This window comes from Anas platyrhynchos, chromosome 1 (assembly GCF_047663525.1).
Source record: "Anas platyrhynchos isolate ZD024472 breed Pekin duck chromosome 1, IASCAAS_PekinDuck_T2T, whole genome shotgun sequence".
Taxonomy (NCBI): domain Eukaryota; kingdom Metazoa; phylum Chordata; class Aves; order Anseriformes; family Anatidae; genus Anas; species Anas platyrhynchos.
Genome location: NC_092587.1, coordinates 181,903,209 through 181,919,127, shown reverse-complemented (window position 1 = coordinate 181,919,127; position 15,919 = coordinate 181,903,209).

Sequence of the window (15,919 nt, the reverse complement as noted above, 5' to 3'; positions counted from 1 at the left end):
CAGGGCTGTTTACCTGAAGAGGAGATGGCCCCAGTTAGCTCTTATCCACATGTTTAAGTATGGTCCTGGGTAGCCTACTGCAGCTGACCCTGCTTTGAGCAGGGGGGTCTCTAGTGGTCCCTAGAAGTCCCCCACCCATGCTGTGATTCTGTCACTGTCAGTGCAAAAACCTCAGTGGCTTCTATCTCCCTGCCTCCTCTGGTGTGTTTTCCCATCTCAGGAGCTGAGTCTTTACTGGGGATGATTAGTTCAATACTTTGTAATTAAAGGGTTGTTCTGCTCTTCCTCCTGCCTGCAGTCATACACTTTTCCATCTTTTCCACTGCCTTTTTGTGGAGAGGGCTCACAGGCAATTTTTGCCCTTGGCCTTTTTGGTTTTGTTTTGCTGTTATGGTGGTTTTTGTTTTGGTTTGGTTTGGTTTTTACTAAGCTCTCTGATTGTGACTGTGCTATTAGCTCTCAGCTAAGAGACTGCATGGCTTCAGATAGTTGCAATGCATACCTGGAAATTTGTAGAAAGAAAAATAACAGTAAAGCATGGATAAGGAATGAGTTTCTCAATCACACAGGGGAAAAAAAAAAATCCTTTAGTTTGACATAGACGTTCTGTTTGGGCATATTTAATCCAAAAGTACCTGTTGAAGCCCATGGTAGCCTCTGTTTCTAAGATTAGACTTTCTTACACTGCTGGCCACCCTGATCCCACAGCCAGGTTAACCCATGACATTTACCTTTCCTCACTTTTAACAGATTTTTCTGATCCTCTTCTTGATATAGTGTCACACACTTCACTTAGCAGCTCTGCAGCTGTGTAGAGAGTTTATTCCATTGAATAAATTTTCTCAGCCCTTCTGTGTGTGCCAGCTCACCTGAAAGAATTTTCTCTGTAAGCTTAAATTCTTGCCTGTTTTTTCCTACCTTTTGACTTGGGAATGACTCTTACTCTCCTTCCATGCAGTTTGTTTGCCCTCTTCTTTTGCTATCTGGCCCTGTGGGACTCTGGTGAGGCTGAATCCCCAAGGAGCATCATTGTGTTCTGCTGTACTTGAGCTTTTTTCCTTTAGTCTCCTTTTCAGTGAGATTGCTGGGAAACACATCTGCATGGGAAGGTCCCATACACCTTCCATTCTCCTTGATGGGACTGTTTTTGCTGCATGTCTCACAGTTATCTGAGGAAAGAGTGTGAACTGCAGCCCAGCTGCTTCCCAAGCTGAATGGCTTTTTCATGTCTGCAGCCCCTCACAAGCTCCCAAGGACAACGGCCCCACGCTGTGGCTACAGCAGAGGATTACATGCCCCAAATTCAGGGTGCAACAGCAGCCTGAAGATGTTCCTTTTTTATTTTTTTTTTCCTGTCTTGAGTCAAGGCTCAGTGGTTACTGATGAGTGAGAAATAAGTGCAAAGCATTCTTACTGTATTGGAGGACTTCAGACTTTTTTTTTTTTGGTTTGTTTGTTTCCCGGAAAAGTCTTTTCTATGCCAGGCTGATGAAATGGATTAAATCCTTACTGGTCCCCTTTTCCCAAATGGCTTTCTCAGGATTCAGAGGACGGAAGCAAACACAGAGACTTGCAGATGATATTAAACCAGGACAAGCTTCAAACACCTGCCAAGACAGAGGAATAATACCCAGGCACCTAGTGAGAACAGAAGCTTGGCAGGAAGCAGAATGAGATGCAGCCTGAAAAACATGCAAACTAATGTTTGAGGTAGAAATAAAGTGGAAAAGAACCATTCAGGGGGTGGGAAAGACATGGGCAGCAGTGACAGAAAAGCATATTCTGATGAGAGAGGGCAGGGAATTGGGCACAAATGAGTGATATTGCAGCAAAAAGTTAAGTAGGATTACCATCCCCCAGGAGGCACAAGGTCCATTTTCCTCCCATGCTCAGTGTGGCTGCCACAGGGGGACATGGGGACAGGCAATGTGTGGTGGGCACCAAGGTCAGTACCTGGTCAGGTTGCTTCACTGGCCCATGGTCACACACCTCACAGCACCTCCCTGGGCAACAGCTTTTCTGCTGCCATCACTCTCTCACCTCTGGCAAATTATTTTATGTAAAAGGGCATGTAAGTGTCCTACTTCTTCCCATGCATTAGAGCTTTTTTTTTGTGTGTGTGTCTAAAAGCTCCAAAGAATTAAAAGCTCTTTGAAGGGCTATGAAGATGATGGAGGGACTGGAGCACCTCTCCTGTGAGCAGAGGCTGAGAAAGCTGGGACTGTTCAGTCTGAAGAAGAGGAGGCTCAGGGGGATCAGTGTTTATAAATACCTGAAGTGAAGGAAAGAAGACGATGGAATAAGACTGTTCTCTGTGGTGCCCAGTGCCAGGTCAAGAGGCATTGGACACAAACTGGAACACGAGGTTCCATCTGAACATCAGGAAGCACTCCTTTATTGGATGGGTGATGGAACACTGGCACAGGTTGCCCAAGAGATTGAGTCTCCCTCCTTGGAGATCTTCAAAGGCCATCTAGACGTGCTCCTTGGGCAACCTGCTCTAGGTGTCCCTGCTAGAGCAGGGTTTGGACCAGACAAGCTCCAGAGGTCCCTGCCAACCTCAACCATTCTGTGATTCTCTTTATTTTTCAACAAACCATGCTTAATTTGGAATGTCACCAAAGGCCTTTCTCATTCCGTAACACTGCATCTCCACACAGCCTGGGCTGCTAGGCAGGCACCAGTCACAGACCACTGGAGCAGCCTGGCAGGAGCACCTCACGTCACCCCTGTAACATAGCCCATGAGTCTGCATCCCATGCTCACACTGAGACACTGAGGAGACAGAAGGACAGCTGTGGCTTGCATGTTTGCCAACTCCCCGCACCCTGGGGTGCACAGCTTCCTGAAAGGTGGCTGGGGCTGGCAGTGTCACCAGCAGGTGCCTCAGCATCTGGAGGTACAAGCAGTGCAGATCCTGAATTGGTGTTGCCAGCCCTACCACCTGCTGATTCCCCAGTTCTTACATTGCATAGCTGCAAGCTTCAACACATGTGGAACTAGCAACTCTTTAGGAACAGTTGTTTGCATGTCCACAGAGGGCTTTTTTGTGCAAAATACCTTTATCTTCAGAGTAATTTTTCATGTCATTGGAACACTGTTGGAAAACCCAAAGGTCTGTACCTGGTCTCTATGGTAAAAAGACTGGAGAATGAGTAACATATAAAGTTTCAGTAATTTCTGTAAAATAAAAGCTGCTTCATTGCTTTCAATTTTCATTCACGTTTTGAGAGGTTTTATTTGGAAAATAACTCTTCAGTAAGCATCTCATGTCTCTGCAGGGATAATTTTCCTTCATTATCTCTTCTGTATTTGAAAAATTTTCAAATGCACTTTTCCAGATTATATCCACATGTTATATTCATGAAGAAACGGCCAGATGCACAATTTCAGCCCTGAGTATAAAAACAAGATCCCTGTGGGGAAAACAGGTAAGACCAAAGTCTGACCTCACGGTGTTGTTCTGGAGACACACAACCATTGACAAGAGAAACACCTCATCCTCTGATGTTTCTTATAATTGCACCTGTAACACACATCTATTAGACCAGCTGCAGTCTTCAGGTGTTTTTCTGCCCCTGCTGGCATGTGGAGTCAAATGTTACAGACTAAAATGTTACTGGCATCCCATCCCCTCTTGAATCTCTGTTTGGTTTTGTTGGGCTTGTTTGTTTGCTTTTCCATCTAGGAGGCAGAACTTTATTTTGTTTTCCATATCATAAAGACTGTTAAAGGTAAATAAGAATATTAATTCACTGATGCACACTTCAGTTGTTTCCTGTATCATGTGTATGTGTTCGCAAGGGACTTGGCAGCTGCTTGTAACATCACCAATCCCACCCCCCAGAATAACCTCCAGGAAAATGTATTGGTAAACTCTCCATTGTATTAGAGAACGTTGTAACTCATGTTGAAGTTAAAGAAGATTGGACTGACAGATATATAATTGCTTGGATCTACTGAGAATTCAGAACAAGGCAAGCTGTTTGACCAAAGGCACTTTCTAGCATCAATCTCATCAGTATTCATTATGTGGAAGTGTAGGCTGCTGTGATGAAGAATACCAGATACAGTAACTTGAACTTCAGCAACATCAAAAGCAATTAGTTAGGTACTAGAGTCAGAGTGCTTCATTCAAAGTGGAAGGGAAGAAAATGAAAAAACATAGCTTTGCGAGATTTTGCATTACAAAAATGATTGTAATTTCATGATACAAGGGTGGTTACAGAGAGAAGGAGAATGTGAAAAAAATAGCAACTGCAACACTCAGCCAGATTCCCAATAAATGTCTTTGTTCAGCTTGGGTTGAATGGTTGTCAAAAAGACAGAGTTCTGCCATTGCCCTCTCCCATGCCCTAGTCTGATCAGTCGTCCTCTTAAAAGAGCTCTAAAGTCTGTCTAGCTCAGAGCCTAAGCAGGGAAAGCTCATAACTATCCGTATCCATTCCTGCAGAAAAGATATCAATCATCCTTCTGTTGTACTGGTACAGACATCAGGTAATAAACTATAGGTACATCCTACAGAGACTGTGGAAACACCATCCCTGGAGGTACTTAAAACTCACCTGGGCAAAGCCCTGGCAGATTGCTCTGAGTTTGAGGTTTGCACTTTTGTGAGCAGGGGTGTGGGCTAAATGACCTCTGTAGACCACCTCCAATTTAATTTTTCTGTGGTTCCATGAGTTAATCTGAGGCCAATGCTGACTAAGGGAAGATATTAATGGAGAAATACAAAAATTGTCCTTTGATATTAGTTGAAGCACCACTTTTTACACTTAGTAAAGTCTAGTTCTGAATAAAACATATGTACCCTATTATGATTTGAGCACTTTCTGTGTTTATTCTTGATATTCTCATTTCAAAATGTTTTAAGAATCCTACTGAAAGCAGCAGCTGTGTTATTTCACACACATTCTCCTAGTGCAATGCGAGGAAGATGACGGTTCAAGTCTGCAAAGGAGACTGCCACCATTTTGAGCCCTGAAGATCACTAGCCCTAAAGTAACACCATGCCTTCAGTGCAGAATTAATTTTTGGTGTGCCAGCCCTATCCAGTTTCTCAGGTGGGACATCAGCCCAGTCTGCCATATGCCACCACTTTGCTCGCTCTCTTTTCCAAAATATGTTTTGCATAAGTTTTAATACACCAGTTTGTGTTTTTGCACATTGCAATTGAGAGAGGTGAGAAAACAATAATACTACAAGTATGACTTTGCATTACCTTTTTTTTTTTTTTTCTGGTTACATGTTCAGCTTTCACTAGCCTTGTTATTCCTCATAAGTTGTATTAAAATAGTACTCAGGGTGACTGATGCCTCATTACAGTGGACATCCTGAAACACAAGGATGGAGCTGTGCTCACCTCCACATCATTTCAGTCTAAATGGTTTTCACTTCAGTCATGTTCATGTCTGAGGTCCATTTAAAATCAGCCACTGTGCTTATTGGTCATTGTTTCCATCTGAAGATCCTCTTATTATTCAGTACCATTCACCTTATTATATTCTACAAAACCCTTACAGCTAAAGACAAATGAAAATTGTTATGCTTAAAACAATGCACCTGCTTAGGAAGCAAGGCAGGAGGCACTGGTTTCAGCAGGAGAAAAAAAAAAAAAAAAAAAAAATATATATATATATATATATATATATATATATATAATTTATTGTGTTTTTGAAACAAATGATGTGCAGGCAGTAAGCAATGATTTTACCAGAATTAACCTGCTGCAAACATTCACACCTGTGGGAGCATCCTATGCAGATGTTTCTTATCTTTCTTATCATTTTTATTATTATTATTATTATTATTATTATTATTATTACTATTCCCTGAAAAATACAGGTTACAGTTTAATGGTGGTTTGAATAAAACATAGTATAAACTGAAGTGTTTTATAATGATATTTTTGGAGCAAGCACTACTCTGAAAGATTGTTTTGAAATATATTTGAATATGATTTAAATACTTCTGATTTAAAAAGAAGCATCCAAACACGTCGAGAGGCAGGAGACCTTTTCTCTATTAACACCAGTGACAGGACCCGCGGGAACGGGGTTAAGCTGAGGCAGAGGAAATTTAGGCTTGACATCAGGAGGGGGTTCTTCACAGAGAGGGTGGTTGCACACTGGAACAGGCTCCCCAGGGAAGTGGTCACTGCACCGAGCCTGACTGAATTTAAGAAGAGATTGGACTGTGCACTTAGTCACATGGTCTGAACTTTTGGGTAGACCTGTGCGGTGTCAAGAGTTGGACTTGATGATCCTTAAGGATCCCTTCCAACTCAGGATATTCTATGATTCTATGATTCTATGGCTGTACACATCGAATCAAACAATTTTATTTAACCTAAAAATAACCTAAAATTGGACTTAAAAAAAAAAAAAAAAAAAAAAAGGCCATGTCTTTGTGAAGAAAATTTACTTCAGATTGGCCTGTGATTATTTTTTTTCAATTATTTAACTCATCCGGAAAAACAAAAAGTCAGTTATTTATAAAACTTTAATCTAATTTTCTTTCATGACTCAATCCTAATGCACGCTTGCACATAGACCTCCTGTTGACCTCCATGGAAGTTATGCATCTAAATGGAATGCAAAGCCAGACTCAGCAGACAAAATTAGTGTTTTTCTAATTGCTTTAATTGGTGTTTAATTTTTCCGCTGTTTAGAGCCCAAGTTACTTTTAATGGGAAAAAGAAATCTATGCTGGAATGAGAACGTAATCAGATAAGAAGAATGGATAACATTATAATAGAGCTCCAGAAACAGAGCAATTGGTAAATGTGAATGTTTTCATTTGAGTTACAAATACCACCAATTTCCATTTCCGTTGCCACTTCAACTAATTTGTATTCAGAAAACCACATCCCTGAAAATGTGTAAAACATCTGTTTTGAGAAACCGAGTGTTAATAACTAATACGTGTGCATCACCATACATAGAGCTCCTGAGCTATAAAGATTGTCTTCATTAAGGACAGTGATTCGTGAGTTGCTCACAGGATGGATCTAATCACATTATTCATTAATTCAGCAGGGCGGAGAGGGGGGAATAGTTGATGATGATGGAAGTATGCTGTTTTTTTCAGATGAAACAACATGACAATGACTTTAAAATGCTCTCCAAGAAGGCAAGTAGTTCAGGAAGCCCTCTTTTCCCCTATTTTCCTTAGTTCCAGAAATTACTCCTTACCCTATGTACATGGCACTTTATGCTAAGCAATCTGAAACCCTCTGGTGCAGTAACTAGGTGTGACTTTACCTCCTGCTGATTTACTGAGCCTAGAAAAACCTGTGCAATAAAAACCACAATGAAACAGTAGGGTAATGTGACAGCAGTAAATAATAAGCATACCTTTACCAATGCCCTTTTACTGAATGCTATCAACTTTGTTTAGTATGCAACACAGGCCTTCTGCTGATAATAGGTAACATCTGCCTGAGATCAAAAGAGTAGGGAACAAGTATGTCTTGCAGGCAGACTCCACGCATCCTGGGTGTCTGTAGTACATTTTAAGTGGAATGGGTGTATAACAAAAATCATAGCTGACAAGATGTATTTTCAGACACATACCTCTCATCTTGAAATCAATATGCAGCACCTCATTTGGGCTTGGGGTTTGTAACAGTAATGAAATCTTTGTATCTCCAAGCATCTTCTGAGTTCTAGTAAATTCACTGTGCCTATCTGATGAGTATGCAATCTGAAAAGTCCCTGCTGTTAAATAAGGATGAGCTGTAAATACATTTTTAGGGAATATGCTTACTAAGTAAGATAAAGATCAATTACTTTCAGTGCTTAAAGGTGGTGTTGCAGCAATTCTTTACAAAGCCGTTTTATGAAATGCTTGTATCACTACTGCAGGTGCTATCACCATTCACTGGAACCACTTAATTTCTTCATTTCTATGTTAGTCATTATTAAAGAAAGCTACTCTCTCCACTCTCCTGGAGTGGATCCTGCCCATAAAAACAACCAACCAAACCAAACCAAACCAAACCAAACCAAACCAAACCAAACCAAACCAAACCAAACCAAACCAAACCAAACCAAACCAAACCAATCCAAACCAAACCCCTCAGCCTTGAATTAGGTGTCTCTTCTCCTATACGCAGGCACCGGGAAGGATATGTGATCAAAAATGGCATTCAGAAGGGGGCAAATTACTGCTCAGACTGGGAGAAATGGGGATGAGGAATGTAGCACAATCATTTTTCCCTTTCCTAAGAGTTGGACAACCTGAGCTAGCATGTAGGAAAGGCACTACTTTCATACTACATCTGGAGGGAGGCATTCCTCTTTTCATTTCTGGAAATGATTTTTCTTTCCCATGAAACTCAAGAAAAGTCTTCTCAGTCAGACAACTGGCAGGGAACTTTCAGCCAGAAGGAACACAGCATGGCAATAGAGAAGTACACAAACAGGGTGTGGCAACCAAAAACTTTGTTACTTGTATTAATAATAATGGGTTGCTATATCAGATGCATCTTCATTAAAATTTCACAACACAATCCTAATAAAGTTCAGTATGATAAAATGATTAACAGCTCATAGTTAAAGTATCAGCATATGCTTACCATAAATTAACACTTGTGAAAGCAGTAGTCTTGGTTCCTTGAGGACATCAGGCTTTTTGAGACTCTTCTACTGTCCACAGCTGTATTACAAAAGCTAAAGAAAAGTTTCAGTGATTTCTATGAAATATCTGCATCCATAATCTGATACTCAAATTCTGAATAATTTGTATCTCTGGGCTAATGTCCAGTAAAGAAATTGTTAAGTAATCACTTCAAAAGCAATTTCCTTCAGTGCAGACTAACGTCTATGAATTTTAATAGGTCATAAGTAGCAAACATTTTGTTTCATGGTATGGTTTTCCTCCTCTAAAATTAAATCATTGCCAAATGTTCTTGAATACACATTAATACACTTTTTGATTTAAATGAATTTGTAGAAGCCAGGCTTTATATGGTGGGATCACCTCAGAGATTATTTTTTCTTTCTTTTACAATAGTACTGGTATTATTCTGAAATATGAATTCTGAAAACATTATTTTCTAACTTATATTAGATAATTTCTGTTTTGTTTTCATAGCACCCCACCCCAGTCCTGCATGTGAACAGTCAGACTTCTGCACCACTGCATTCTGGTTTTCTTTGGTTTCCCCAAAGATTTGGGGTTTTGCAGAATGGAATCTCAATACTTTAACTAATATACTTATTATTTAGGGATTATTTTGCTCCCCTGCAAAATCCAGTAGCAAAGTCATGTCATTAGAAAAATATTCAAGAAACATGCTTTTGGACTTGTCAAGGCTATCATTTTGCAAAAACTATGGACCAAAACTAGCCTTTTTATGACAGTTTTCAGAACATCAGTAAGAACCCCCCTTGCCTTCAGATAGCACAGACTATACAGGCCCTATGAAAATCAGTGAGGAAGAACAAACCTGAGCAATGACAGCACTGTGGTGCATCTTGAGCAAGTGAAAGAAACACAATAAAAGGGAAGACAGCAGGATCAGAGCAAGGAGCTGAATTTCCACAAGTCACCACTGAATCACAGAATGGTTTGGATTGGAAGGGACTTTAAGGATCATGTAGTTCCAACCCCCCTGCCATGGGTAGGGATACCTCCCACCAGACCAGGTTGCCCAATGGCCCATCCAGCCTGTCCCAGAGCAGAACACAGTGCTCCAGGTGGGGCCTCAAGAGAGCAGAGAAAAGGAGAATCACCTCTCTCACCCTGATGGCTATGCTGCTTTTGATGCAGTCCAGGTCACAGTTGGCTTTCTGGGCTGCAAGCCCACATTGCTGGCTCATGTTGATTTTTTCATCCACCAACATCCCCAGGTCCTTCCCTGCAGGTCTGTTCTCAACCCGGTCATTGCCCACCCTGTATTCATGTTTGGGATTGCTTTGGCCCAGAAGCAGGACTTTGCACTTGGCCTCGTTGAACTGCATGATGTTCACACAGGTCCACCTCTCAAGCCTGCCTGTGTCCCTCTGGATGGCATCCTTTCCCTCCAGTGTGTCGACTGCACCACACAGCTTGGTGTCATTGGAAAACTTGCTGGAGAAGCCAGATAATAAAAACCCAACTGGTAAAGGTGTACTAAAACACAGTTTTCTTCAACAAGAATAAACTCAGAAACTATGTCACCCCAGAGACTTGCCCAGACCACTCTGTAGTGTTCCTGTGGAAGAAAAAAAGGGAAGGTGACCTTGTGCTGCCTTGAGCAGCTTCGCCTTCTGCATCATGCAAAGGAATATGGGCACCGATCCGTGCACAGATACATCGGGGTAAAACAGGTAATATGAAAGGTGGGAATGTGTCTATCCTTCCCCCATCCTCCTGTGTAGTCACAGCCTCAAATTTACCACCAAGCTCCTGGATCATCATCAACACAAATGTGTGGAGAGTGTGGACTTCCTAAAGAATATATGTGTAAAATACAGATTTGTCTGACATCCTGCAAATGTTTGCTGATGATGCCAAAGGAGTTCATTTTGCTTTCCCTCACTCTCATGCACACTTCTATATATTTGCATGCTTGTGTGTATGCCACAAAACTCCTCCGTTCTCTATATCACTTCTGTCTTTCTTCACTGAATTTATCAATAGTTTCTGGGAAGATACTTAGCATCCCACACAATATTGCAGCTCCAGTCACCCCATGGGCATAAAGAACTTTTGCTGGATTTCAGCTTTGCAAGGAGATATCATTGCGTAAACAGCCCCAAATTGGCCATATAACCTGAGGCAACCTTACATTTAATCATTTTTTGTTCCTCAACACACTGAACCTTGTTATGCTGTTGCCCTGGTTTTGTGGTACTGCTGGGAATCTCTGTCTCAGCTGAGCTTTCCTACATGCAGTGTCTCACCTTTTTCCAGTTTGAAATTCTTTTTTTTTGTTGTTGTTCTTCCCATATTTTTCACAAATCATTGTTATCTGTTTGCCAGCAGTGCTGTAAGGTCACGAAAGAGGTTGCCTGGGGCCCTCTCCATGTTAGACTCAATATTTGAGTCAAATCTAAACAGGACTGGAGGAAGTAAACACAGATATCAGGGGTTTAACCTGTGGATATACAAGCTACAGAGAAACTGTTACCCCTATCCTCCAAAGCATCTCTGAGAATCCGAAATCAATTAGAAACTTTGAAAGCCTGGGCAGAAGGAAGATGTACATGGCACAGTCAGAAAACTGAACCCTGGTCCATCCCATTAACCCCAAGCCATCTGTTCCCTTAGCATCTTTTCACTAGCTCTTTGCCTCCACTGTACTCAACTTGTTCCAGTTTTGCTTGCCCTTGAGATTTCTTTTAATACTCTGTTTACTCCCTCTTCCAGATCATTAAGTAAAATGTTAAATAAGCTTGGATGTAATACCAATCTCAGCAGTAAGCCACCAAGCACCAACTTGATACATTAATGTTTATCATTACCCTTTGTTTACAATTCAGGGAGTTTTCATCCAAATCAAAGTAGCTATTCAGACAATTATGAGAATAATATTTCATAAGTGACTCAGTGAAGTGCATTGTTAAAATGTAATTATATTAGTGCAAATTGTCAGAGCTGTATGCTACATCTGTAGATCTGTTGCTGTTACCTCATCTGCTTTCCTTCTCCCTCATTTGGCTTGTATCAGGAATAGTGCAGGCAGCAGGAACAGGGAGGTGATCGTCCCCCTGTACTCTGCTCTGCTGAGGCCACATCTCAAGTACTGTGTTGGGCCCCTCACTACAAGACAGACATCGAGGCCCTGGAGCATGTCCAGAGCAGGGCTACGAAGCTGGTGAAGGGCCTGGAGCACAAGTCCTGTGAGGAGCAGCTGAGGGCACTGGGGGTGTTTGGTCTGGGGAAGAGGAAGCTCAGGGGAGACCCCATTACTCTCTACAACTGCCTGAAAGGAAGGTGTGGGGAGCTGGGGGTCGGCCTCTTCTCACGGGTAACCAGTGATAGGACTAGAGGGAATGGCCTCAAGTTGTGCCAGGGGAGGTTCAGGTTGGCAATTAGGAGACATTTCTGCTCAGAAAGAGCAGTCAGGCACTGGGACGGGTTGCCCAGGGAGGTGGTGGAGTCACCGTCCCTGGGGGTGTTCAAGGAGAGGTTGGACGTGGTGCTTAGGGACATGGTTTAGTGGGTGACAGTGGTGGTAGGGGGATGGTTGGACCAGATGGTCTCGGAGGTCTTTTCCAATCCTAATGATTCTGTGATTCTATGATTTGCCTGTCTGAGACAGAACAAGGCCTAAGAGCGGTCGAGGGGCCTGGGCAGTGCATTGAGCCATGGAATACTGTGGAGAAAACACAGCTGGGAGAGACACAGACTGCTGTCTGGATGGGTAATATCTACAGTACGGTCCACTGGGGCTTCTGCTTTCCTTGCACAGGCCCATCCAGATCTTTCTCCAGCTCTGGGACTTCAATGAAGCTACTTGGTATTGATGGCATCTCACAGGCACCACCTCAATTCTCCTGGGCTCTGCAGGAACCAGCAGCAATGTGGCTACTCCCAATTAAACACTATGTTTCTGCATAAATATCACAGTCACCACATGATCTGAATCCACTGACTATTTTATATTTTCCAGGAGTCCATGGCTGGTTTGCAATTAACAGGTCTTTTATTAAGTCTCCTTTACTTCCTACACATTCTTTTTCTTTGTTACAGATATAACCTTTTTAGAATCAGAAATAAAACTCCTCTTGTGCAAATTCAGTCTCCTCCCTGACTTCTAGATGTTTTCCTTTATGGCAGCCTTTTTCAGGCAGGAAGTGTCCTTCATTAAAATGCATTCCATTTTTCATTTGTCCTTTGATCACTTCCAACTGCATTTCTATTGGCTTTTTTTACATACACCTTTTCTTTGAGAGTCTTAGCTGATTTTCTCATTTTGTTTTGCTTTATTGTTGCAAATATTTTTAATCTAATTTCTTTCTGTGAGGCTACTTAGTCTAGACTTCAAGATAAGGATGGTGAGTTGAAAATAAAAACAAAACAAAACGAAAACAAACAAGCAAACAAAAAAAAATCCTGAGATCTTTAAGAAATTAAATGCAAAAAGAACAGTGCTTTCTGCTATGAAGGCTTAACAGTTCTACAGGTAACCCCACTCCTGGCCACTGAAGACACTTAGACCCCCAGCTAGTGGCATGTAATCTCTAAGCATGGCAGTGCTAAAGCACAGTACACACCTTAGCTTTTATTCAGAGAGAACATTTGCTGAAATTGCTATTAAATGACTGAAAAAGTATGAAAATCATAGAAGGGCCCTGTGTTCTGTAGAATCAGACTCAGGTATTCATCCCATCACTTCAGCTGGTGCTAGGTTTATCTGCTGCAGTAAATTCTGGTCCTACATTCTGGTCCTGGTCCAATGGAGAAAATTCTATTCAACCAGAGGTAATGAAAAATAAATACTTCAAGGCATTTTGTCAACTCAGAGGCCTTACCACAAGATGCTGTGCTCAGTGAAAGAGCTGAATGCAGAATCAATGTCTTTTGCTTTCCTTAGTTTTAAGCACAAAGATTTTAACAGAAGTCTTCCTGAAATAAGGAATGTTTAGATGTCCATAAAGGAAAAGTTAATAGGGCATGAAATACTATATCTCAAGCTTGACTGCATTATTCAGAAAAAAAAAAAAAAAACAAAAAAAAAAAAAAGTTATTTCTTTTTAGAGGACTCAAAATTGTGCTTTCAAATATGTGGATGTGGTTGGCCACTTTTCTTTCTCAGTAGTCAACTACAGTATCCTTTGCAATAATTTGCAAATCTACTTCTTAAAAGTAATAGACAAATTTAAATTCATGAAAATTATTTGAAATAGTTATAAAAGCAAAATCTTCTTGAAAGGATTTTTGGAATATTTCGCAATATATTTTGGAAATATCAGTGTGTCGTATCAATGTAGTCACATCAGAGTGAATCTTAGACATGAATATATTTATGTAAATGGAAGAGAAATGTGGATCTGTCACTGAATTTGAAACTTACTGCATGAACTGAAAGCCTTGACAAAAGCATTGTTTTTGCAGTAGCTGTTTCCCTGCTCATGCATTTCAGAAGGAAGAGTTTTCATAGTGTTTGAGATCCCTCCTGCTGCAATCAGGCCATGCAGGCACCATGTATACTCTGCTGAGCCACTGTGCTTGGCAATAGAAATAACTGGCTTTCAGGAGCAGTGGTCAGACCTGCCAGAAGATGTGCCAGATACCTTTGCAAAGCATTTCAAGGGAGCTATCCTTGCCTCTGTTTCTAGTTTACCAGCCCCATCCATGAATCATTCTTTTTGTTTTGCGATTTATTTGTTTTATTGTACTTGCAGCCTGAAAGACATTGGAATGCAGGAGTACTGGGCAATCCCTGTCCCAGAGAATGCCCAGTGCAAACACAGAAAGAAAAGGAAGAAAAACAGAGCTATTTTTCTCTTTTGCAGCTGACTGATTAGGTCTTTCAAGCGGGAAGTTAAATGATTTTGCCCAAGTCATATTAAAGGCATACAGCAAATATGTGAATTGGACTTCAGTATTTTGAATACTTGGCCAGGGTCCCGCCTACAAGGATCTCTGGCTCTTTGAATATTCAGTTAGATATGCTCTGTGTCTCTCAACCTCTGTCTAAAACAGCAGACAAAGCTGTATTAGGTCAGTGCTGAGTTCCCATCTCTTTTATATATCAGCTGATAAAATGTCACAAAACTTTACAATATAAAAGGGTGCTCAAGATGAGGACCTGCATTATAATAAAGACTTTAAAATATTTCACTTTTCATTATCTTTTTGTTATGTTGATTTCTGTTGGTTTTGTTACTAACTGCTAGTTAGTCCAGAGAGCATAAGCATCTCCTACTGAAAGGGAGACACATGTAAATACATGCAATGGATCTATCTGTCTAAACATAAATGCTCCTGCATAAGGTCAGCTGAGTCACTGTCCAGGCTTCATCAGTGGCATTGAACAGATGAAATGGGTGGAAGGGCACTGAAGTTGTTTGTAAATACCTACATGTAGATCTCATATCTGAAAGCAGAATCCCACCTTAGGTACCTACAAGGTAGGCATCCACTCCTGAAGCAGCTATTGCAGATTCCCATGACAATGAATAGAGAGAAAGGATTAACGGAAACACACTTTCCAAGATCCAAAGCATCTGATCTGCTTCAGGTAACTATTTTCTGATGAGGCACTTCATGACTTAGACCTGAGTTTTGACAGTCAAAGGAGTCCAGAGTGAGCAGTTAGTTCAGATGTTGGTGCTGCAGAGGCTCATGCCAGGACAGGAGACTTCCCCACATGTCTGCTCTCTGAAGGCCCTGATGCTAAACTATCAGAGACGAGCTGTAACTCACTGTTTTTTCATTTCCTTTTTCTGGACATACCAAGGCCAACCAAACAGGGATCAAAGATTTATCTTTCTTAAATGACAGCTGAAAATACTAGTGCAGACAAAGCTTTGCTTTTTATAAACCTATTAATTCTACAGCTCTTTTTATCAATGGCTGCTGGCTGGAGCAGGTTTCATTCTTTTCGAAACTGGAAATTGACTATTAGACAGTTGAAAACAACAAATCTTATCAACAAAGTAGTGATTTCCAATGGAAAGATTCCTTTTGTGTCACCAGCCAAGTATCTATGTATATAGCAGGGAAAAACCACCTAGTTCTCATAATTTAAACCAAATAAGCACTGAAGCACTTTACTGATTTGTTAATGGCATGCAATTTACCACAATACATTCAAGATCAATATCAGCAATAGAACAGATAAACCACACCTCCTGCAGGAGAAGGAAGGTCCCTCCACAAGCCCCCCATACATGGAAGACAACCTCCAGACAGTTTCTTGTATTCAGCACACACACATACAAATTATGCTCACACTCTTGTCTTACGTGTTGTTATTCAGGCC